Raw genomic sequence first — 10,856 nt, 5'->3', positions numbered from 1 at the left:
TTATTTTCCTAGTCCTAGTAATAAGTTTTTATTGCTATTTTAGTACTACGTAGTTTATAATTAGTACTGTACATGCCTTACCTTATCATTAGTTTATATTTAAAGGGGACATATCATGAAAATCTGACTTTTTTAGGGTTTAAGTGCTATATTCAGGTCCTCAGTGCTTTTATCAACCCAGAAAATGTGAAAAAGAACAACCCTGTAATTTGGTTTTGGTAAACCATTCTCTACAAGCATGTGAAAAAATTGATTATTAAGATATTTGGGTAACACTTTAGATTACAGCCCGGAAAGTACTGTGTAAGTACAGCAAATTTACAGCTTACATTTCTGTAATTATACTGTACTTATAAAGTACATACGTGTAATTTTAAAGAAACAATTTATAATACTTTGTGAACAAAGGGGTAACGAGTGTCACTTTAATTTAATTCAATTCAATTCAATTTTATTTATATAGCGCTTTTCACAATTGTTAATTGTTGCAAAGCAGCTTTACATGAGTAGATGTAGAGTAGAACACTGAAAATCAATACATAGTATAAGAAGTAGAATATAGCGGCTAAGGATAAACCGTGTAAGCGAGCGTATTAATAATGTAACGTATACAGTAAAGTGCTAAGTTAAGCCAAAGTTGGCTGACTCTCCCTGGGACTAAAAAACCCCCTAGGAGAAAACCCAATGGGAAAAAATCCTAGAAGGACAAAAAACCCTAGGGAGAAATTAATATTTATATATATATATATATAGTAGGGGTGGGCCGTTATCGGCATTAACGTGCTGCGTTAATGTGAGACTCTTATCGCGCGATAACAAAAGTATCGCCGTTAATCTATTCTCAAAATTGGGTTGGGAGCTGGGTCTATATTACGCAAGCTATGATGAGTTTCACCTTTATATTTTAGCGCTGATGTATACTTAGCCGAATTGCACTCTAGGGGGCGAGAATGAGTCTTCAAACCTGTGTGCATGCCTCATCAAACGTGACGTGCAAACATGGATGCAGCAACGAAGCCGCCGGGTTTGCTTCAGGGAAAATTTAATTTTAAAAAGCTTCCCAATGGAAACTTAGACAAGACTAAGGTTGTTTGCACATTGTGCAATGCGGAATTAGTTTACTGTAGGAGTTCTTCCAGTCTAAAGTACCACCTAAACGCAAAGCATCCCTTTGCTAATGTGGACGATGCCGGGCCAAGCACTGATGTAGCGCAGGTGAAGAGTCGATTTAATTTTATATTACATAATTTTATTATTTAGCCTATTAATTACCAGGACACCACAAATTACCACAACATTATGTTTGCATCTTGATGCTTGCTAGTTGTTTACTACTAGCAGTGAACTTAATCTGATCTACTTTGTCCGTTAGGTGTGATGAAAACAGAGGAGCGTCACTTTGCAGAAGCATGTGCCAGGCAGTTTCTAGATGTCGCTAATCAGTGGGGGATAGCTGAAAAAATCAGCACTATAGGAACAGACAGTGCTCCTAATATGGTGGCAGCAGGGAGGATACTGCCATTCGAGCATTTGCCCTGTGTTGCGCATGTTGTACAGAGAGCTATTGTAATGTCACTTCGGGAAGGTGGTTTTGATGGTGTACTTGCTAAGTGCCGTAAAGTGGTTGGACATTTCAAACATAGTCCGGCCAACACAGACGAGCTGAATGTCCAGCAAGCCTTCCTTGGACAAGTTCAGGAGCCACACGTGCAAGATGTTCCAACACGGTGGAATTCCACCCTCGAGATGATCAAACGCCTGAGGCGCAACAGAGATGCACTGCACACAACGCTGTCTCAGCAGAAGCACAATCTGACCCTCCCAACAGATGCTGAATATGAGAAGTTGGCAATGCTAGAGAAACTGCTGGAGCCATGCAGGTATGGTCTACAAAGATAGCGTGTTCATGAATTGGCATTCAAGTTCTTTTAAATATCAGGTTGTATTTAAGAAACACGTGCCCTGTAATGTGATTAAGAACTGTGTGTGTGTGTGTGTGTGTGTGTGTGTGTGTGTGTGTGTGTGTGCGTGCGTGCGTGTGTCTGTCTGTCTGTCTGTCTGTCTGTCTGTTTGCTGTCTGTCTGTCTCTGTCTGTCTGTCTGTCTGTCTGTCTATCTAGGTACATCACTGAGCTCCTTGGTGGGGATAAGTATATCCTGTTCTGTGGTTCTTCCTGCCCTGTGCCACCTCCAGCACACGATGAAGATCTCAGACGATGATCCTGCCTATATTGTGCAATTCAAGGCTGCCTTTACCAAGGACCTCAACCAGCGGAGGGAGAAAATAAACCTGGAATGGCTTAAAGTATGTCAGACTGACCAGAAGATAACTGCATTGTTTGACCATTATAGATTGTCATGCCAGTAGATCGGTCAATGAATAGATTAATTAATCATAAAGAAATATGGAGGTTTGATTTGGAAAGTGAAATTTTCATCAATACAATAATAATTATTTTTTATTCATCAAAGGTGGCGACTGCTCTAGATCAACAATATAAGGACCTCAAGTGCTTGCCCAGAGCAGAGAGGGAGCCAGTGTGGGCAAAGCTAAGTGAGTTGGTGAAGGAAGAAGACACCAGAAGACAGTACTGTGGAGAGGTACAAGGTAGAGCCCAGTGCCAGTCTAGATGAGTGTCCACTGAAGTGGTGGTCGGAGCACACTGCTGTCTATGGTAAGATTGCCCACATTGCCCGTAAATACTTGGGGACTCCTGCCACAACTGTCCCGTGCGAGAGACTTTTTTCTTTAGCAGGCCATATTGTGCAGAAAAGGAGATCTAGTTTGTCACCAGAAAATGTGAACAAGCTGGCCTGCCTGAGTGACTGGTGGAAAAAGGAGAAATAGAGCTTGACTGATTGACACAAAGCTACTGACTGTTAACAGTTCATCATGACCTCGTATATAGGCCTACTGTTCAAAATTCATGTTAAACTGAACAAACAGTTAGTAAACACAAGTACATCTTATTGAACATGATTTATTTTCATCTTGAGAAACCCATTCTCAAAGACTTACTTTTATTCATTATTTGGGTATCACACATATTCTGAATGCCTTTTGCGGAATTCAAATGAGCCATTTTAATCTAGATTAATCTAGATTAATTTCAAGATTACAGTGAGATTAATCTAGATTAAAAAATTAATCTATGCCCACCTCTAATATATAGACACGGTAGGGATAGGAAGCGGGTGAGCGGATTAAACTGGTTTAGCCGGTGGTCGTTGGTCGCGCATGGGCTGGGCATCACGTTGAAGGACAGCCAGTAGATCAGTGGTGCGATGACCTTCACAGCAACAGGAACTGGGTCTGTTTGTCTCATTGTCCTCTGGGTCGAGGATGAGACAGGGAGACAAAAAGAGAATTCTATTAGCGTAGGGGCCATTCGCATGTAATGCAAGTGTCATACATTATAGTGGTTTAATTCAGCTCGGTTCCAGACAGGCTAACTATTGCGGCAAGAGTAAATTACCCATACGAGATATGTGAGTGCTTTGTTCTAGACAAAATAACTACTGTGGGAAAAGTACATTTACTGGACATTCTATGTGAATGCTTTGTTAAAGAAGAATGTCTTAAGTTTAGATTTAAATTGCTCGACTGTGTCTGATACTCGAACATTATTTGGTAAATCATTCCAGAGCTTAGGGGCCAAGTAGGAAAAGGATCTACCACCTTTAGACACTTTTGATATTCTAGGGATAATTAAGTAACCAGAATTTTGTGATCGCAGTTTACGTGGTGGATTGTATTCTGATAGTAGTTCTTTAATATACGAGGGCGCTAGGCCATTTAAGGCTTTGTAGGTGATTAGTAATATTTTATGCGATATTTAACTGGTAGCCAGTGTAAAGATGCCAGAATTAGACTAATGTGGTCATACTTTTTAGATCAAGTAAGCACTCTTGCGACGGCGTTTTGAACCAGCTGTAGCTTGTTTATTTGCATTGTATCCCCCGAGTAACGAGTTACAATAGTCTATTCTAGAGGTCATAAAAGCATGGATAAGCTTTTCTGCATCTGATGCAGACAGCATATGGTGTATTTTTGAGATATTTCAAAGATTGAAGAATGCTGTGCGGCTGACGTTGGAGATATGACTAGCGAAAGATACAACTAGATTGCTGTCAAACATTACGCCTAAATTCTTAACCGTGGAAGATGGCACCACCACCATCTATGGGCAACGTGTAATCTGACATATTATGTTTGGAGCGATTTGGTTCAATAATAAGTATCTCAGTCTTATTGGAGTTTAGCATAAGAAAGTTATGTGCCATCCAGTCCCTAATATCACTAATGCAGTCTGTTAGCTTAGCAAACTGGTGGGTTTCGCTAGGATGTGACGAGATGTAAAGCTGGGTATCATCCGCATAGCAGTGAAAACGTATGTTATGTTTCCTGATAATGTCTCCTAGAGGTAACATATATAACGAGAATAGGATAGGGCCTAGAACTGATCCCTGAGGTACGCCGTATTTAATGGGGGAGTGATAGGACTCTTCCTCATTTACATAAACAAAGTGATATCGATTGGTAAGATACGATCTAAACCAGATGCCTGACCACTGATGCCAACATAGTTTTCTAGTCTATTGAGTAGGATTCTGTGATCTATTGTGTCAAAGGCTGCACTAAGGTCTAGTAATACAGTATAAGGATTGAGATTTCACCACGGTCGGATGTTAATAGGAGGTCATTTGTAACTCTAAGCAGCGCTGTTTCTGTGCTATGGTGGGGCCTGAATCCTGATTGGAACTTTTCATATGTATTATTATTCGCTATGAATGTGCGTAGCTGGCTGGCCACTACTTTTTCTAATATTTTAGAAAGAAAAGGTACATTTGAGATTGGTCTAAAGTTATTAAGATCTCCCTGGTCAAGGTTTGGTTTTTTAATGAGCGGTCTAATAACAGCTGTTGGAACGTATCCCTTGTTCTAGCGATGAGTTAAAGATATTTAGTACCGTGTCGGACACTACATGAAATACCTCTTTTAGTAATTTTGTGGGAACGGGGTCTAATATACAGGACGATGATTTAGATGACGTTACTAATTTAGAGAGCTCTTCTATTGTAGTAGGTTTAAATGACTCAAGATGTTCGTATGATAATCTAGTGGTAAATGTACTATTGGGTAGAGTGGTGGCTGCTTGCATAGTTTCTATGTTTTCCCTAATAAACATAATTTTGTTAGTAAAGAAGTTCATGAAGTCGTTACTATTGTGTTGGGAATTTACTATTGGTTTTTGTTTGTTCTTTGTTTCTAGTCAGTTTTGCAACTGTGCTGAAGAGGAAACGAGGGTTGTTATGATTTTCTTTAATAAGCGTACTGAGATAGGTAGATCTGGTGGTTTAATAGCCTGTCTGTAGTGTTGAACACTCTCTTTCCATGCTGAACGCCATACCTCTAACTTTGTGTTTCGGTAGTTTCTTTCCATTTTTCTAGCTACTTTTTTAAGGGCTGCAGTATGATGGTCATACCATGGAGCTGGTGTTTTTTCTTTGATTCTCTTTTTTCGAATGGGAGCAACGGCATCCATTGTGCTAGAGCAAACGTTGTTCAGGTTTTCTATTATAATATCCACATCTTCACGGTTATCTGCTACATGTTTCATTTGAGACAGGTCTGGAAGAGTTCTAATAAAGCTATCTTTAGTGGTGGAAATTATTGTTCTGGCTAATCTGTAGCATGTTGTAGACTGAGCGGTCCTATCTAGAAGTATTGTGTATGACACAAGGCAATGGTCTGAAACGGCATCGCTCTGGGTTGATATTTCGATGTCATTAATATTGAGTCCGAGTGACAGAATTAAGTCTAATGTGTGCTTACTAGTATGCGTGGGCCCTGACACGTTTTGTTTAATACCGAGAGAATTTAGAACATCCATAAACGCATGTCCTAATGCATCTTTTCAGTTATCCGCATGGATATTAAAATCACCAACGATAAGAGCTTTATCTACAGTGACTGTAAGCTCAAATAGGAAGTCTGCTATTTCTTTTAGAAAATCTGTGTGGTGGCCCGGAGGCCTATATATGGTAGCTAAAATGAACGAAAGCTGTTTGTTGTTACGATCAGTTATTTCCATGTTTAACAGGATAATTCCAAACGAATTAAATTTTAGTTCTGATTTATGGTTTACTTTGAACATTTTGTTGTATATTGTAGCTACACCACCCCCTCTCCCTTTTAGATGAGGAACGTGTTTATAATAATAGTCTTTGGGGTGGATTCGTTTAAACTGATGTAATCGTCTGCTTTAAGCCAGGTCTCTGTCAAACAGAGTGCATCTAAGTTTTGGTCAGTAATTATTTCATTTTCATAATAGGTTCTTTATTGGTAAGCGATCTAATGTTAAGAAGGCCGAATTTTAACATTTGAGTTTCATCTGTTAATGTATTGTGTTCTAATTTTATGTTAATAAGATTTGTACGAGACGAGGTAAACGGTGCTCTGTATTTATTTGTTCAAGGAATAGACACAGTCGAGATGTGTTGGTACTCTGGTAAAAAAGGCTCTATGTGCTGGGATATATGTGATCTTGACATGTCAAGGCAGCTAACAGACTTACAGCCCGCAGATGTTGTATTTACTCTGTTACTACATGAAACAAGTGGGTAACAAGTGCCACTTTAATTAACAGCCCGTAGATGCTATACTTGCTCTGTAACTACGTGAAACAATGGGGTAAATTTTTTTTTGACTCAATTCAATTCAATTTTATTTTATTTTATTTACATAGCGCTTTTCACAATTGTTAATTGTTGCAAAGCAGCTTTACATGAGTAGATGTAGGGGAGAACACAGAAAATCAATAGATAATATAAGAAGTAGAATATAGCGCCTAAGGTTAGACCGTACAAGCGAACGTATTAATAATGTAACGTATACAGTAAAGTGCTAAGTTAAGCCAAAGTTGTCTGACTCTTCCGGGGACGAAAAACTCCCTAGGAGAAAACCCGGTGTGAAAAACCCTTTGTCCTAGAAGGACAAAAACCCTTGGGAGAAATTAATATATATTTATATATATAGACACAGTAGGGATAGGAAGCGGTTAAGCGGATTAAACTGGTTCAGCCGGTGGTCGTTGGTTGGGCATCAGCTGGGCATCACGTTGAAGGACAGCCAGTAGATCAGTGGTGCGATGACCTTCACAGCTACAGGAACTGGGTCTGTTTGTCTCATTGTCCTTGGGGTTGAGGACGAGACAGGGAGACAAAAACAGAATTCTAATAGCGTAGGGGCCGTTCGGATGTAATGAAAGTGTCATACATTATAGTGGTTTAAGTCAGCTCGGTTCCAGACAGGCTAACTATTGCGGCAATAGTATATTACCCATAGGAGGTTTGTGAGTGCTTTTTTCTAGACAAAATAACTATTGTGATACTGCTAAGGGAGTGTCTTGTGTGTATTTTGTGAACGTGAGCGTCTCTTTTATCATATGCTTTCTCTTATTTTGACAATGGTTCACATGACGCAACAAACACATATTTTGAAAAAACGAGCAACACACATGACACTCCGAACACATATTTTGAATTTGTGCCCCTCGGAAGAGCAGTCACGAGCCGCCACTGTGACTAACTACTTGTTATGACGACGTATGTCACATGATGTATCAACATGGCAAATGTAGTAGGGGAGAGCAAAATTTTTTTTTTAGAAAAACGTAATTTTTAAAGGTCCACTGTGTAAGATCTACTCCCATCTAGCGGTGAAAGTCTATATGACAAGCAACTGAATAATACTTTCTAGCCCCCCCCATTCGGAACGCGTTTTAACTCGTACGGTGGCCCGGCCGTGTCATGCCAAGGTTAACATGGCTTCCAGTAGCTACAAAGCAAAAGCAATGAGAAAAAAATGAACAATTTGCAATGTCCTTTGCCTGTGATCCATCAAAGCACACAGATTTATGTTTAACATGAAAAAAGTCTGATTGTCATGATATGTCCTCTTAAAATCACATACAAAAAGCAACCATGACGGGTTTAAATGGACGCGAATTAATATTATGTCAAAGTACAATGCTTATGTTTTAAGTAAACGTTAAATGTCCGTGTATATGTAAGAGCTTTCTCTCATATTGGTGAAAAAAGATCGCGCAACTTTCACACGCTTGTAAAATGAAACGAAATACGCGCAGATCAGGCGCTTTTATCAGAGTATTATGTCAGACATTATGTCAGAGTACAATGCTTATGTTTTAAGTAAACGTTACATGTCCGTGTATATGTAAGAGCTTTCTCTCATATTGGTGAAAAAAGATCGCGCAACTTTCACACGCTTGTAAAATGAAACGAAAGACGCGCAGATCAGACGCTTTTATCAATGAAAGGCTAAAAATAGCGCTGTCACCGTGTGTTTGTGCTAGAGGTCTGAAAAGATGAAAAACATTTATCTCAGTACCTCAGATTACATAAATGGGCGGAGAGACGGCGTGTGTCTGTTTGAACACATTAAACCACATGCATGTTTACACTAACAAGTGTTATGCATAATCATGCTAAAGTTAGCCAAGGAACTATAAAACTTCAAGTTTACAACATAGACTGTATAGATGTAAACGAATATGCTGAATTACCTGTGGAGAATATAGAAAGTGCAACTTCAGTGTCCCTTGAGCCCCCTCTTGGAAAACTAACTCCAATAGTGACTTTGGTCTTGATGTTTTTCCTGTCACGTTGTCGTTTAAAATCCCCGTTTCGCATCCTTGGCGATTTGTTATAATGTCCTCGAGAATATGTCTTCAACAGGCTTTCAAATCAAAGCATTAGATCGCAGGTTCATCACGGTGTGCGGTTGTTGTAAAATCCGAAGGATTCAGCTACGCAGGTCACAGGCTGGATACGTCATCAAGCCTGGTTTATTTAAATCAACTGAGCATTACATTCGCAAGTCATACGCATATTACATCAATTTACAATTAACTAAGAATAATTGTCAGCTTTATAATTGTTAATATTCTGAAATAAGACTTGATGACGTATACCGCCTACACATGCAACCTCCGAAGGCTTCAGCCAGCAGCCAGCGTGAGTGTAGAGTGAAAGCGCGAAAGGCGGAGCTTGAATTTCAGGAATGTCCCTCTTCGGCGAATGTATTTCAAAGATGGAGGCACAACATGGATTCAGCCAGAGAGCGCTTCGACGGTATGCATTTTAAATAGCAGATTCTACACTTACAAGAATACTTTCATTAGTGGGTGGGAAGTAATTACACATGAATGAGCACATACTTTTGAAAGAAAACATGGGTTTTTGTTAAGAATTAACTCAATTAAGTACACAGTGGAGCTTTAAAGATCTTTTAAACAGGGATATAGTTTTGCTGTGGTCAAGTGTGGTCTATCAATACCAGGTGGAATTTTGAACAAATGTAAAACGACTTATTAATTTGAACATAATTGGGAGAAAAGTAACACAAAAGTAAAAGATAGTTTTTTTGTGTTACTCTTGTTTTTGTTAATTATACCTGACTATGAACATGTTAGTACTGTATGGAACTGCAAACATATTTAAAGAGTAACTAAACCCTAAACGAACTTTTTTTAGTTAATGATCTGTAAGAATGATGCTTAATTAGTGCTGTTCATTGATTTTAGTAAGCTTTTTGACATTTGGATATAGTGTTTCAATACTACAATATATGGTGTAAAAACGTCTGAGTGCTGCCCTCTTCAGGTTAAAAGGTGGGTACTGCAGTTGAATTTTCCTATTGGATGTTGGGTCCAAAAAATAACTTGTTACGTAAGCAGGTTCAAGCTCACCACGGCCTTGTTACGATCTCACCACACACTTGGTACAAGCTTAGTTCGTCCCCTCTATCTCCGTTGGGGTATGCCCACTTTTCTTGCATTTTTCAAATATTGCAGTGGGTGGAGTCAGGCTCTGACCAGGGGTTTAGTTACACTTTAATGATAATATAAAAATTATAAAATTACTTTTTTATTTAAAATTTCACTTTCATCAAAGGTTTAAAAAGCAACTCGACAGTGCAAACTTGAATTGTTGAGAATAAAAAAAATTCAACACTATACAAATGAAATTAAATGAGCATAATATAAATTCTTAACATAATGCAACAGTATTACTGTAGCAGCGGGACAAAACATACAATTACTTTCTTCCCAACAGGAACTCCTGACATTTAAAGTCGATTTATTTTTATTTTGAAAAACTCAAACTTGAAGGTAAACTTCAGGATGTGTTAGAGCACTAAATAACTTGTAGATTGATTAGTACTGTAACATGTAGTCATAAAGCTGCATCTGAAACCTTAGGCAGCTGACTTGTTGGCTCGTTGCCCCATAAGTGAATGAATTAATCCCATATTTAAAAACTACAATACTTATTTTTTGCTAGCAATGCAATCCAAATGTGTAAAAAGTGATAATATAACCTTATTTACACTAAATTTGTGAGATGTCCAGATGCTTTCTCAACCAGGCTTGACTAATTACATTCCCCACGCACACACGCAATAGAATTGTTGGACAAGATGATGATGATATCTCAGGAATCAAGAAGTAAAGCAAACACTGGATCCAGACGTGCCTTGATGCCTTTCTGTCCTGGAATGCTGCCTCCGAAGGCATTTTAGAGATTTAGGATGCAGGCATAGTTGGGAATGCAAATGTAGGCCATTTCTCAATCAGAAGACTGCAGCATCCAGAGGTCGCACATGCATACGTCATCAAGTCTGGTATATTTAATTTAACTGAGCATTAAATTCGCAAGTCAAATGCATATTACAGCAATTTATGATTAACTAAGAATAATAGTCAACTTTATAATTGTTAATATTCTATCTTTATGATGTACGCAGCCTACAAATACAAATACTGTATTTGA

General features: G+C 38.7%; 1 pseudogene; it reads left to right on the top strand.

The window, feature by feature from the left end:
- Positions 1-1,377: 1,377 nt before the first annotated feature.
- Positions 1,378-2,847, top strand: LOC141280916 (E3 SUMO-protein ligase ZBED1-like; annotated as a pseudogene).
- The last annotated feature ends 8,009 nt before the right edge of the window (positions 2,848-10,856 follow it).

This window comes from Paramisgurnus dabryanus, chromosome 16 (genome assembly GCF_030506205.2).
Source record: "Paramisgurnus dabryanus chromosome 16, PD_genome_1.1, whole genome shotgun sequence".
In the NCBI taxonomy this organism is placed as follows: domain Eukaryota; kingdom Metazoa; phylum Chordata; class Actinopteri; order Cypriniformes; family Cobitidae; genus Paramisgurnus; species Paramisgurnus dabryanus.
This window is presented reverse-complemented; position numbering and strand designations above follow the sequence as displayed.